Genomic DNA, 13,479 nt, shown 5'->3' on the forward strand with positions numbered 1-13,479 from the left:
CAGGCACCCCCAGCAGCCAAGCGGCGGGCCAAAAAGAGATGGGGCCCCTCCTGGTCACAGGCCGAGCTCCGAGACCTGCTGGGGCTCTGGGGTGAAGAGGAGGTGCTCCATGTGTTGGGGAGCAAGCGGTGGAATGCAGAAGCATTTGCCCGACTGGCTGAGGGCCTGGCTGCCCAGGGTTACCCTCTCTGCGCTCCGGATCACGTCCAGAGTAAGCTGAAGGAGTTGTGGCAGGGGTATTCCTGGGCCCGGTACTCGGCCAGCTGGTCTGGGGCTGCCCCCACTGCTTGCCCCTACTACAGAGAGCTCAGGGCCATCCTGGGCCCCCGGGACACCTCCTCCACCCCCGGCCACCCTTGACACCACGGCTGATGAGCCCCAGCAGGCCTCGGAGCCGGAGTCTGGCCCGGAGACCAGCCCCGCACCCCGGGGCCCACCTGAGGAACCACCCCCCTTGGGACAGTGGAGGACGGGTCCAGCAGCAAGGAGGGGGCGCTCCTCATAGACCTCACCTCCCGGAGCACGAGCCAGGCATCCACCCACCAGGCTTCCCCCGACTGTGCCAATGGACCGTCAGGTACATACCCCCCGGGTGACACACCCACGGGCCACAGGGCGGGGGCACCAGGAATGACCGACCAGGAGCCTCACACACCCCCAGTGGACCCCAGCCCACAACTGCCCAGCCACAGCACGGTCCCAGGATGGCGGCATGGCCATCAGTGCCTGTCAGCACCCGCATCCATGGACAGCACTGTGCCTTAACCCTGGGGGTGGTGGGACAATGCTATGGGGACAGCCAACAGGGACATCACACCCACTGATGGGGTCAGAGACCCAGCACCCAAGGGGGGAAGGGGGAAGGGGCCATGGGCCAGGGCACGGTACTAACAGCCTTCCCTTCCCTCTCTCCCTCTCTGCAGCTGCACCATCCGATGCCCCCGGTAGCCAGGCACCCACTGTTGTCCCTGACAGCCTGCTGGAGGTCAGCCACCGCCAGCGCCCAGAGACAACCCCAAGGCCAGCAGGACGGTCCTGACACCACTGGACCCTGGGGATGGCCCCTGTGGACCCCCAGCTTCTGGCAGCTCTCAGGCGAAAGATGGAGGTGGAGGAGGAGAGACTCTGCTTCAACAGGGAGGAGTCCACCTGGTGGTGGGCAGCATGGAAGGATTTCATGGGGGTGTTCTGTGACATAGCTAGATCGATCCGGGAGGCCGTTGCCCAGTTCCCACCCCCGCTGCCCCCTGGGCCGCCCTCCCCACCGCTCCACCGGACGCCTCTACTGCCGTGCTGCCTGCCGCCCCACCTGCCTCGCTGCCTGCCTTGCCACCTGCTGCCCCACCTGCCGCCCCACCCACCTTGCCTCCTGCTGTCCCATCTGCTGCCGCACCTGCCATGACACCTGCAAGTTCCCCAGGACCAGAGCTCACTGGGGCTGAAGAATGGCCAGTGGAGGCATCCTGGCTCTACTTGCCGGTCTTCCCAGCCCCCAGCCAGTCATGCCAGGGACCGTGGACACAGGGGGGAGGCGTTGTGAGCTGCACCCGCCAGGGCTCACACCCCTCTATCCCCACCCTGGACTGATGGGCCAATGGCCGAGCTGTCTGCCGGGCCCCCATGTATATAGTTGTCCCCCATATATATAGTTGTCCCCCTTTGTATATTGGTTGCAATTTCTGTTGTGCACAAAATAAAGTTAGCAGTTTTCAAAAAAAAGGTTCTATTTTCCAAATAACTGGAGGCGTGTGCTTGTTCAGGGGGTGGCGTGTGGGTGTTGGGGGCGGTGTGGGCTGTGTGTGTGTGGGCCCTCTGGTGAAGGCCAGGGAGTTGCTCAGGGGTCTCCCTGAGCGAAGTGGGCCCGCAGGGCCTCAAGGACCCATACCCTCTCACGGTGGGCCTGGAGGCTGGGTGTGGCAGCTGGTTGGGGGAAGCCTGTGCCAGCATCGACCACCCACCCCTGGATGAAAGCCTCCGCCTTGCTCTTGACAATGTTGTAGAGCATGCAGCACGCGCCCACAACCTGGGGGAAGTTATGGAGGCTGATGTCCAGGCAGGCAAGGAGGCACCGCCAGCGGCCCTTCAGATGGCCGAAGGTCCTTTCCACCACCTGGCGGGCGTGGTTCAGATGGGCGTTGAACCGCTCCTGGCTGGTGTTGAGGTGGCTGGTGTACGGGTGCATGAGCCAGGGCTGGAGGGGGTAGGCAGCATCCGCCACAAGGCAGAGGGGCATGGTGGTGTCTCACAGAGAGATCTCCCTCTGGGGAATGTAGGTCCCCACCTCCAGCTGGTGGCACAGGCCCGAGTTCCTAAAAACATGGGCATTGTGTGTGCAGCCGGGCCAGCCCACGTACATGTCCTGGAAGCAGCCCCGACTGTCCACCATGGCCTGCAAGACCATGGAGTGGTAGCTCCTGTGGTTTATATATCTTCCTCCGCTGTGGTCCGGGGCGCGGATGGGGATGTGGGTCCCGTCCAGGGCCCCCGAAGCAGTTTGGGAACCCCATGGCGGCGAATCCGGTGACGGCTGTGTCCCGGTCCCCGAGTCGGATGACCCGCTAGAGCAGCATGGCATTGGGCGCATGGACCACCTGTGGGGAGGGAACACAGGCGCCCATGAGGGTGTGTAGGGTGCCCCAGGGCCCTCCCCTCAGACACCCCTCCCAGGCACCTCCCCAGGTACCCCCCTGCCCAGTTCCTCACTCCCCAGCACCTATCCCTCCCCAGCCCCATACCCAGCCCCCTCCGCCCCCTGTGGGTGTGTGCCCAGATCTTCTTACCTCCATGATGACGGCCCCAACCGTGGCCTTTCCCACTCCAAACTGGTGTCCCACGGACCAGTAGCTGTCTGCAGTGGCCAGCTTCCAGACAGCTATTGTGACCCCCCTCTTGACGGGGAGAGCGCGCCGCATCCGGGTGTCCTGGTGCCTCAGTGTGGGGGTGAGCCACTTGTAGAGCTCCAGGAAGGTCTGCTCACGCATCCGGAAGTTCTGAAGCCACTGGTTGTCATCCCACTCCCACGTGACCAGCTGCTCCCACCAGTCAGAGCTGATGGGGTAGCTCTACAGGCGGGGGAGCAGCAGGTGGGGGAGGAAGAGGGGAGCCCGGTGGTCAGGGGTGTCCCTGTCTGCCCCCGGGGAGAGCTCCTCTGGCAGGAACCACTGGGCGGCCTCCCGGGCAGCACCTAGCAGGGCGCTTGCTCCTTGGATGACTACCTGGAGGGCCTCCTCTTCCTGCTGCTGCTTCTGCTGCTGCTGCTGGGGATCCATATTTGCTGTGACTTGGTCTGCGAGATGTGGAGAGTACCCTGTGGACTCGTGCTGTGCAGGCCGGGTGTGTCTGGGAGGGGCCCTTTAAAGGAGCAGCTTGCTGTTGCCCCGGAAGGGCTAGTCCAACCTGTGACCTGGTCCGCGGGTTTTCCTGGCCCCTTATTTCGACAGGGAGCGCTTGTGTGTGTGAACGCTCTGCGTTTCCTTCCAGGGCAGCTCCTTTTGATGTTTCCTGTCGCTACTTTGATGTTGAACGTCGACAGCACAAGCCCTGGAGGACGTGTAGACGATACGCTTCGAAGTAGCCTATTTCAATGTTCTTAAGTTGAAATAGGCTACTTCGACGTAGTGTGCTATTGTAGACGTAGCCTGTGAGTTGAAAAGTACACTGGAAGTAAGTCAAGACAATACTTCCACATGGTAAAGTCAGTCACCTGGAAATCATATAACGCCACATAGAAAGTGGTCTGATTATCACAGATGCTGAGCATTCACAGCTCCCATTACAACTACCAGCACTGTAGAGTTATAAATTAAATACTTACACTTCATCGGGAGGTGGCGAGAGTTGGCTTTTCACTGGTTTTCCATTGAATATCAATGTTTCTTGCACCAAAACACAGGCATGGTAAAAAAGCTGCATTCATTAGCTACTAATTACATGTTTTACTTGCGGGGGGGGTGGGGGTGGGTGGGGGGGGGTGTCATAACAAGGCTGCAAAAAATAAAACTGATGAGACCTAACTCAGGAGCATTGAGGTAGTCAATATAAAGCGGGAAATGCCTGCTTAGAAAGGAGTACAGGAGAAAGGGATGCCTTTGCAAGGTGAGTTTGAGTAAATTCTGAGCTCCTTGCTGTGTGAAGGGTATAGTAGTTCAAGCTTTTGGATGTTGTGAGAGCATTTTTTCTTAACTAATTTTCCTCTCATCTGTATACAGGTTTGTCATCAGATATATGACCAATGTATGAATTAAAAAGCTTTCCTGCCTCAACCATACATGGTTACTATCTCTACATTATCCTTACTGTGCAGAGAGCAAGAGGAAATTTTTTAAAAAAGAAAAAATGGGAGGTAAATGATCAATTCCTGTTGGTTTTCCATCAATTGCTCGGTTGCTAAATGCCCTTTGTGCCTTGGAAAATCTCTTAACTAAACTGGGGATCTGAAATCATTGCTTTTGGATATTTTTTTCTTGCCCCTTTCATTGATTTTGATGTGTGACCTTGCAGAAGTGCCTTGATGGCTGTGCTTTGGCTTCCCCATCTGCAAAATATATACAATGAAAACTGGTTTAATGAGGCACTGTGACAGTTAATGACTTAGAACCAGATTTTCATACCCTTATTTGTTTTCTGAGTAGGTCCACTTATTTCACTATTCAGTACAGATTACATTGTGGGTAAGGGTGACAGGATCTGGCTTCTAATGTTTACAAAGTCTTTTGGAAATGTGTAAAATATTTAGTGTATCATGCATATCCCATAGTCATAATTTTCTTGATGAATTTGCCTGGTCATTGTAGCAAAAAGAGAAATTATGTTGCCCTCAGAAATAAGTATTTGTAAATTTTGAAACCACTGCATTTTCAGAGAACACATTTTGGCTCAGTCTTGAGTTGCTGAATTATGAGGATACCACTTCATGCCTTAAGATGTAACACCCTACTGGAGGCAATTAACAGCTCTGAGAAATCAAATGGAAAGTGGTGAGTTTTCATGTCGAAGCAAAAAGACTCAGAAGTTTAGGGGAAAACCTGGAAATTGCCTGGTTGAAAATTGAGGGGCAGTGGGGGGAAGGTGAAATATTGTTTTAGCTAAATTGACAAAAAGAACTTTATTTTTTACTGTTGGATGCAGAGAGAAGTCTGAGGATGAATTCTATTTCTCAAGTGTTCCCACTCAGTAGCCAAGTTTTGTTAGTCACCATTTGGATACCATAGACAGACAACAGAGCTTTCACCTTACCTTACTATTGAAGTGGGGGCACTGATACTGGAGAGCAGGCCCACAAGGAGAGTTTTGGTGTGGCCTCCAGCGGCAAGTGATACGTTTTATGTTCCTGTTTATTTTGGGCTGAAAAGTGCAACAGAGACTGCTTAGAAAAAGTAAAGCATGCATGACTGTACCCTCATCAATCCACTCATCACCAATATTTCTTAGTCTGCTCTCACCTGAGACGAAGAAGGCTAGCGTTAGTAACCAACAAATAGTTTACTTGTAAACACAAATCTAACACCACTGAACCAAGAATTAAAACCAGGGGGGGTGACTTGCCAGGATTCCATGTGAGATACTAATATGGAGGTTTATTTTTAATACCTTCCAACTTAAGGAGACTGTATTTATAATGGGACTTGCAGTGGGTCTTCAAAGACTAGAAAATAGAAACCTGTGTTGTGATGGGTTGTAGTCTGGGAATGAAGGGGTTAAAGAGCTACTTTCGGCCAAGGCATCTCCACCATATCTAAAAGAGCATGCATGGCTGGAGGAGGAGCTTGAGAAGGCTCCAGAGTGGCCTGTGGAGGTGAGTAGACCTATGTACTTCCTGAGTCAGAAGAAGCTTTATGTGAGATACAGCTCCCTGGGGCTTTTGACTATTGAGAATCTACTTCATCTACTGAGGGCAAAAATGACTCTGAATGCTCGCAGGGTCTGGGCTTTATCCTTTGACTTATTTTGTTTTTATGTCTTTGTGCTATCTGGCAGGAAGCAGCCCGGGGAGGAATGACACAGAACCTTTTGGGGGCACCAAAATGTACTGTCCACTCCAAGATTGGAATACAGTGGAAACACACACACCCCTCATAGGGCCAGAAGGGACCCCAGGAGGTCAAGTCCAGTTCCCTTCTGTGTTGGTAGGACCAAGCCCTAAAATCCAAAGGCACATTCAGGCATGTTAACATCCAGCCCTCGACCACTGTCTTATACATGAATGGCACATGATGTGACTCTCCCCTGCCCCACCACAGTGCAAAATATTGGCAGGACCTTCATGGCCAAACTATAGAGTGCTATCACTTGGGCTGCAAGAGCAGCTCCGTTAGCTGAGCATGGTAGTAGGCTATAGTACTAATGGGAGAGTTTGATTGTGTCCTGTCATGCAAGGGAAGGGATAGCTAAGGGGTCTGAGCATTGGCCTGCCAAACCCAGGCTTGTGAGCTTGATCTGTGAGGAGGCTGTTTAGGGGCGTGGGGCCAAAAGTTTAAAAAAAAACTGTCAAGGAGGGTGCTTGGGCCTGCTAAGAGGGCAGGGGGCTGGACTCAATGACCTCCCAAGGTCCCTTCCAGTTCTATGAGATGTGTATCACCATATATTTATTATATTTTGTATCTGTATTGGAAGTGTTCAACTTGCCACCCTGCATTAGTTTTGTGTGGGGGCTTTGGAGTAGTAAGTAAGAAGGAGCTTGAGAAATCCAACAGCTTTAGCAGTAGAGATGACAGAGTGGGCAGAAGCACATAGGACAAGGGAGACTGAAAATCTTCTAGCTTTAGAATATTGAGGAAGATACTTGCTGTTCAGCAGATGCTGAGGCAGAAGGATGAACATAATTGCCTTATGGAGCCATCACTGCACGTAACACAGGCATAGGCATAGGCCATGAGTGTGACAAGAGTGAACTGACTGGTTCACTAGCAGCCCATAAATTTGTTTGAGATCCTCCTCCTCCTGGGGCAGGAAGGAAACAAAATACCTTTTAAACCTTGAGCCCACAGCCATAGCCAAATATAAATATCTTTCTGTAGAAAAAGAGTAAAGGAAGAGATTGTTTAAATGTCCTAAAATTGATTGGACTTGTTTATATCCTGGTGCATTTCTACATGTGAAGTGTTCTTCTTAGGCCTCAGTACTGTGGTTGGTTCTTGGCACCACATTTTAGGAAAGCTGTGGAGAAATTGGAGAGGGTCCAGAGAAGAGCAACCAGAATGATTAAACAAAATATGACCTATTAGAGAAGATTAGAGGAATTGGGTTTGTTTAGTTTGGAAAAGAGAATGCTGAGGGGGGCAATGATAGCAACTTTCAAGTACCTAAAAGGGTATAAGAAGGAGGAGGGACAAAAATTATTCTCCATAGTCTCTGAGGACAGGACAAGAAGCAATGGCTTTAACTGCAGCAAGAGAAGTTTAGGTTGGACACTAGGAAAAATTTCCTAACTGTCCGGGTGGTTAAGCACTGGAATAAATTGCCTATAGTGGTTATAACATCTCCATCATTGGAGATATTTAAGACCAGGTTAGATAAATATCTAACAGGGATGATATAGAGAGTGCTTGGTCCTGTTGTGAAGGCAGGGGACTGGACTTGATGACCTTTTAAGGTCCCTTCCAATTCTACTATTCTATGATACTATGATCTATTATTCAACATTTCCCTGAGGGATTCAATGCCTCAGTGAGTGTTCAAACATCGCCCCTATTTATAAAGGTTAGAGCATTGAATCCGGGTACAGAAATCACATAATCTGTTTTGGGTATGTGTGATGGGGAGTCCATCCCACCCCACAGGAGCCAGAAAGGGGTTAAAGTGACTAGGTAGCCCTATTAACTCCCCAGTCTGCACCTGGAGGAAGAGCCAGGGAGCAGGGATTGAATGAGAGGAGGCTCAGCTAGCAAGGAAGAGGCAAGGTCCATACAATAAGCTAGGATTTTGGCAACAGACTGGAGTAGGAATCACTAGCTGGGAAGTATGGTTTGGAGCTCATACTCCCAGAGAGGGAGAGAGGAGAGCAGAGGAGTAAGTGGCAGTCCAGAGAGGAGTCAGTGAGGACTGGGAATCGTGGATAGTGAAGTCCAGAACTTCTGAATTGGGGGACCCTGGACTGGAGCTTGGATTACAGGATTGGCCAGGGTTTGCCTCCCAGCCACTAAAGGAGTAGCACCTGAAGCTGTACATGGGAAGACTGCCTGGGACCTGGCTATTCTGTAGAAGATGGGAGTCAGGGGAGGGGAGGAGAGTGCTGAGTGACCTAGCCAGAGGACTGCGTCACAGAGAGGGTGCTGTTGTTCCTGGGAAGGGAGAGGAGCTGAAGACCTGAGACTGTGTGAGAGTGTCTAACCCTGGAAAAGGGCATCAGCCTTGGGCGTTAATTCCCAGAGTGACTAGGAGGAGGTGCCAGACAAGTGGTGAGTGGAGCTCCTCGTGACAGTGACCAATCACACAGTCTTATCGAAAGGTAATGGAGTAATTACTTGTATCCTGCTTACAATACACCTGCTGATACATCTAAGAATGATGTTCGGTGTTTTGCAAGTGTCATGCTGTTGACTCATATTTAGCTTGTTATCCACTGTGTTCCCCAAACCCCTTTCCACAGAACTCCTTCCTAGGCAGTCATTTCCCATTTTATATGTGTGCATGTGATTGTTCCTTCCTAAGTGGAATACTTCACATTTGTCCTCATGGAATTTCATCGGATTTACCTCAGAACATTTCTGCAGGTTGTCAACTCTAGATCATTTTGAATTTTAATCCTATCCTCCAAAGCAGTTGCAATGCATGCCAGCTTGGTATCATCTGCAGTTTTCATACATGTATTTTCTATGCCATTGAACAGAGCTGGCCCTAGAACTGGTCCCTGCTGGACTTCACTCATTATGCCCTTCCAGCTTGAGTGGGAACTATTGGTAAATCCTCTCTTGAGAACGGAGCCAGGACTGCTTGTCTGTATATTCCAGTGCAGATGCTGGCAGGGGCACCATGTGAGGAGAGGGGCAAGAGGGGGCAGCAGCACCTCCCCACCCCCAAGAACCCTGCCACTGAAGGATATTGTCTTCTGCCTCCCCTTCTACACAGTAACAGGAGGAATGTAGGACTCCTCTTTCTTTATGCATCTCTGGCTTAGGTGTTCCTCTGATGCTGCACCCCCGACCTGCCCCTAGCCACACTGATTGAAAGGCTACTTCACTCTTCTCTCTCCCCACAGCCCCCCCGCCACACCCCCAGGCTGGCTATTCTTTCTTCTAGCACCTAGGGATTCTTCACTGTAAGAGCAGTTAAACTATAGGATGACCATCTGTTGGGATGTTTCCCACTGTCAAGAAACAAGCATGCTGTTACCCCACAAACATTGTTTAAATTACATGTAAGACTTTCCTGTTTTTTTCCTATTTGGGGGGATGGCAGTACCCCAGGGTTCTTCCATTTAGTTCCGCTTTGCAACTTTTTGAGAGGCTCTTTCTTTCACAGTGGGCTGGGTCAGATGACCAGGTAGGGATATACACAAGTGTTGATTCCTCAGCAGGATAGCAAATACACTTTTGAATTCTAAGGACTTTTCCCCAGAACACCTTTGCTACTGGCTACAGCATAGAAACAACAAGTCCTAGCTCTAAATAGCCAGCCATTTTATAGCAGTGTGTTTCCTGTACTATCCCTGTCTTCCAACTAGGAAGTAATCTTACCTCCTGTTTACTTTTCAATACTTCTGAGGGTAACCGAGTCTCTCAAACTTGTGTACCTTCAGTGAATGTCATGAACACAATGTTTATACTCAAATCCTTAGTGACGTAGAGATAGCCGTGTTAGTCTGTATTCTATCGAAACAAAAAAAGCAGTCCAGTAGCACTTTAAATATTAGCAAAATAATTTATTGGGTGACGAGCTTTCATGGGACAGACCCACTTGATCTGAAGCATCACGTCAAGTGGGTCTGTCCCATGAAAACTCATCACCTAATAAATTATTTTGTTAGTCTTTAAAGACTGCTTTTCTGCTTTGACCAAATCCTTAGAAAAACACTAGGATTGGAACCTCTTTCCAATTTTTTGTATTTATTCATAACCAGGGGCCAAAGTAATAAATGTTTACAGGTAGTTTCTATCACAAACTGTCCTCCCCTGGGGTGGGGGCTGTGCTTATAAGAAATTGAAGCGTTGGGTGGAGTGTGAGGGTTCAGGGCAGAGGGCTGGGCTGTGCGCAGGGGGGAGGGGCTCATGAGGCAGGGTTTGGGGTGTAGAGCACTGTTCCCTCTGAGATTTTTTTATCCATGAGTGAAGTGAGTTTTGTCTTGTGCACCGGTACTGAAGTCACGTGTGTTTGTTCAGATGTGTGCCACCATGACACCGCAGCCATCGGTTATTAGCAGAGGTGTTTTAAAGCAGGCATGTGCACACATCCCCCCCCAGAGGGAAGGGGATAGCCCAGCCCCTGCCACACCAAAGAGCTGTGGAGAGTCCCAGTTCAGCCCCTGCCACAGAATGGAGGGGGGAGACCCCAAACATATGCAAGGGGGAAGCCCAGCCACCCCTCCATCCCCAGAGGGAGGCAGGGAGCCCAGCCACGTACACACACACACATGCACGTGCTCATGTGCACACACACTCAGAAGGAAGGAAGCAAGGCGCCCAGCCACAAACATACTCAACAGTGGGTATCAAGAGAGAAAGTTGCCCCGGCCCAGCCCTGCACTGGTGGTTGGGCTCTCCTGGCCCCTTTGAACTGCTGCATGGAGCAGTTCACAGGAGCTGGAGAAGTCTTGTGTCTCTATGCCACTCTGTCAGCTTGGGAGGGGGCCTGAGGCCTGATTACCCTCAGCCCCACCCCTTCCCCCTCAGCTCTGTACCTTCCGCCCTCAGCCCTTCTGGGGGTGTAGAGCCGGGCCTCCTCCCACCTTGCCCTGGGGTCCAGCATGACTGTGACCCTCACTGCCCCCTCTCCCTCAACCTGAAATGGTGCCCCGGGATGCTGGGGAAGTTGGCTTCTATGCAGTGCTCCATGGTCATGACTTTGCCTTTTGGAGGTCAGTGCCCTGCCATTTACTCTTACTGCCTTTATAGGAACTCAGACAAGTTATCAGTTCAGATTGAGTACTGACCAATAGAGAGTACCATCTAAGCATGTGTTTGCTGGTTTATCTGAAATAGAGTGCTGGGCTCAAGTCAAGGATTGAATAATAACGATAAAAGCTAAACTAATGGAATATGAGCTCTAGTTCATTGGCTGCAATGTGGTTCAAGTCACTGGCCAATGCGAACATTAGTAGTTCACAACTACATAGTGAAATGAAACAGAGAGATAGCCGTGCTAGTCTATATACTATCAAAACAAAACAGCCGTCCAGTAGCACTTTAAAGACTAACAAAATTATTTTGTTAGTCTTCAAAGTGCTATTGGACTGCTTTTTTGTTTTGATGTTGAAATGAGTTGGTCACATCATTCTTCTTCCTGTTGACCAGGTATTGACACCACACAATTACTGTCAGACTTGGCTGCAAGTGACACTTGTGTGAGCAGTTTCTGCAGAGAGACCAAGTATTGAATGAGTGTAGTCCTGAGCCATCCCCTGGGCTCTGAGGAAAAGAACTGATGTGCATTGTCAGAGTGGAGAAGCATCCCTGCTGTTCATGCTACATCTATCACAGAAGTCTGTGTCTGTTTCATCTTGGGTTTTCCCAGCTTGACAAAATTGTGGCTGGGATGATGTAGTTAGGGTTGATCCTGTTTTAGGTGGGGGCTGAACTCAATGACCTCCTGAGGTCCCTTCCAGCCTTTGGATTCTATGATTCTGACTTCATTTTCCAGAGATATCAATCCAGTATGTGCCATAAATACAACTCCAGTCACTGAGAAAATAAATCCATAATACTGTGTAATAGGTGGGTTTGCTGAATAATTTAGAAACGTCATCAATAATGAAATTTAAGCACTGGTGCCTACAATAATTTCTTAATAATTTTATGTGTCTATATTAGCAAGGGACCTGAGCCAGCCTCACCTGGATCCAGCAATATCCCTGGAGAAATCTACAGCCTGACTTTGTAGCTCAGAATTCTTTGTGTACACCTGCTTCCTCAGACAGAACAGCTCTTCTACCCTCATAACACTTACAGTGACATTCACTCAGAATAAATGGTTGTCAGGGTCCATTAGTTTCTAACCATGTTTATAATCTGTGGAGCACACAGTGCATATTTAAAACTAGTCTAAATACAAGAACACGCCAAGCATGTGATGGGCAATGAAATTTAGATGGAATGCTGGCCCTGAGAGAGCACTAGTAGTGACCTGTGTTAATTATTATCAGACTGGTGGAGCTAGCTTTACAAAGGGACATTTGTATCTTTGCATCATTAAGATAATCAACAGAAGAGTGCTGTAAATGGGAGATCTTGAAACAGGCATTGTAGAAATAGATTCATATTGGTTATATTCAGAGGTGATTAGTGTGGGGGTTCCAGGGGGCAGGGGACACTGACCACATGCCCCTGCCCTGCCTCTCCCTGTTCTTGTTTGCCTTTGCCCAACCCTCTGCCCCTGCTCCGCCCCTGCCCTTCTCTTCCTGCTGATTCCGGTGAGTAACTATTGTGTATGGTTTTGGTAGAGCTATAAATAGAGTCACCGCATTTCTCTAAATTGGAAACAGGACCCCAGTTAGGCAGAGGTCACAGGCAGGTCGGGTGTTGCCACATGCCTGAGCCCTGCTATGTGGGGCTGACAGTCTGAGCTTCCTGGACCTCATGGACATCACAATTTTTTGGGGCAAACCTGGACGTTTGTCCCAAATGCTGTTGCCTGAACATTCTTCTGTCCCCCCATAAGGGAAAAGCAAATGGGACAAAAGCCCAGTTTTGACAAAAAGATGAGGCATCTATGACCCATGTCAGGCAGGGCCCTCCTAAGTGGGGGTGGGGCCTGAGGCACCTTCCCCACAGTGTCCCAGGGGCAGGGCCCCAGGTAACCCCCTACTGTGCTGCATGCCCCTCTCCTTCACTGCTCTAGCCCTTCCTGACCAGCCTGGGCAAGGGGCAGGCAGTGGATGGCAGCAACAGCAGGATGTGGTCACCTATCCCTGGCCTCCCTTCCCATCCCACAGTCACCCCATGGTGCTCCACTGCAGCCTCCTGGCACTGCTAAGCCCCACTTCTCAGCAGGCAGCTGGAGTTCTCTCCATGTGATGAGCACAGTGCAAGGGGAGGTGACTTCCTGCAGCTGCTGCTGCCACCACTTGCCCACACTGCCCACAGGTGATCCTGTCCCAGGTGATCCTCCCTCCTCCCATAGATAGGATGGCTTGGGCGGGTGCCACAGGGCCCCAAAAAGCATGGGGCCTGGGGCAGCCTCTCCACCTTGTCCTATGGATGGGATGGCTCTGTGAAATGTCAGCAAACACCAATGTCAGGAGACTACATGGGGGACTTTCCCAGCAAAAATGTGACATACGGGCCTCCTAGATACAACTGGTATAATAAAAGAAAAAGAGCTGCAGGA

At 50.5% G+C, this 13,479-nt stretch overlaps 1 long non-coding RNA gene across 2 annotated transcripts in view; it reads left to right on the forward strand.

Annotated features, from left to right (window-relative positions):
* Positions 1-13,479, forward strand: part of LOC142008930 (uncharacterized) — a 49,202-nt gene that overhangs the window by 8,801 nt on the left and 26,922 nt on the right. For both annotated transcript variants that reach the window (XR_012644274.1, XR_012644273.1), the window contains exons 2-3: positions 4,209-4,342; positions 4,861-4,976. This is a non-coding gene — a long non-coding RNA (uncharacterized LOC142008930). The remainder of the gene's footprint in view (positions 1-4,208; positions 4,343-4,860; positions 4,977-13,479) is intronic.

The sequence above is a fragment of the Carettochelys insculpta genome, chromosome 2 (assembly GCF_033958435.1).
Source record: "Carettochelys insculpta isolate YL-2023 chromosome 2, ASM3395843v1, whole genome shotgun sequence".
In the NCBI taxonomy this organism is placed as follows: Eukaryota; Metazoa; Chordata; order Testudines; family Carettochelyidae; genus Carettochelys; species Carettochelys insculpta.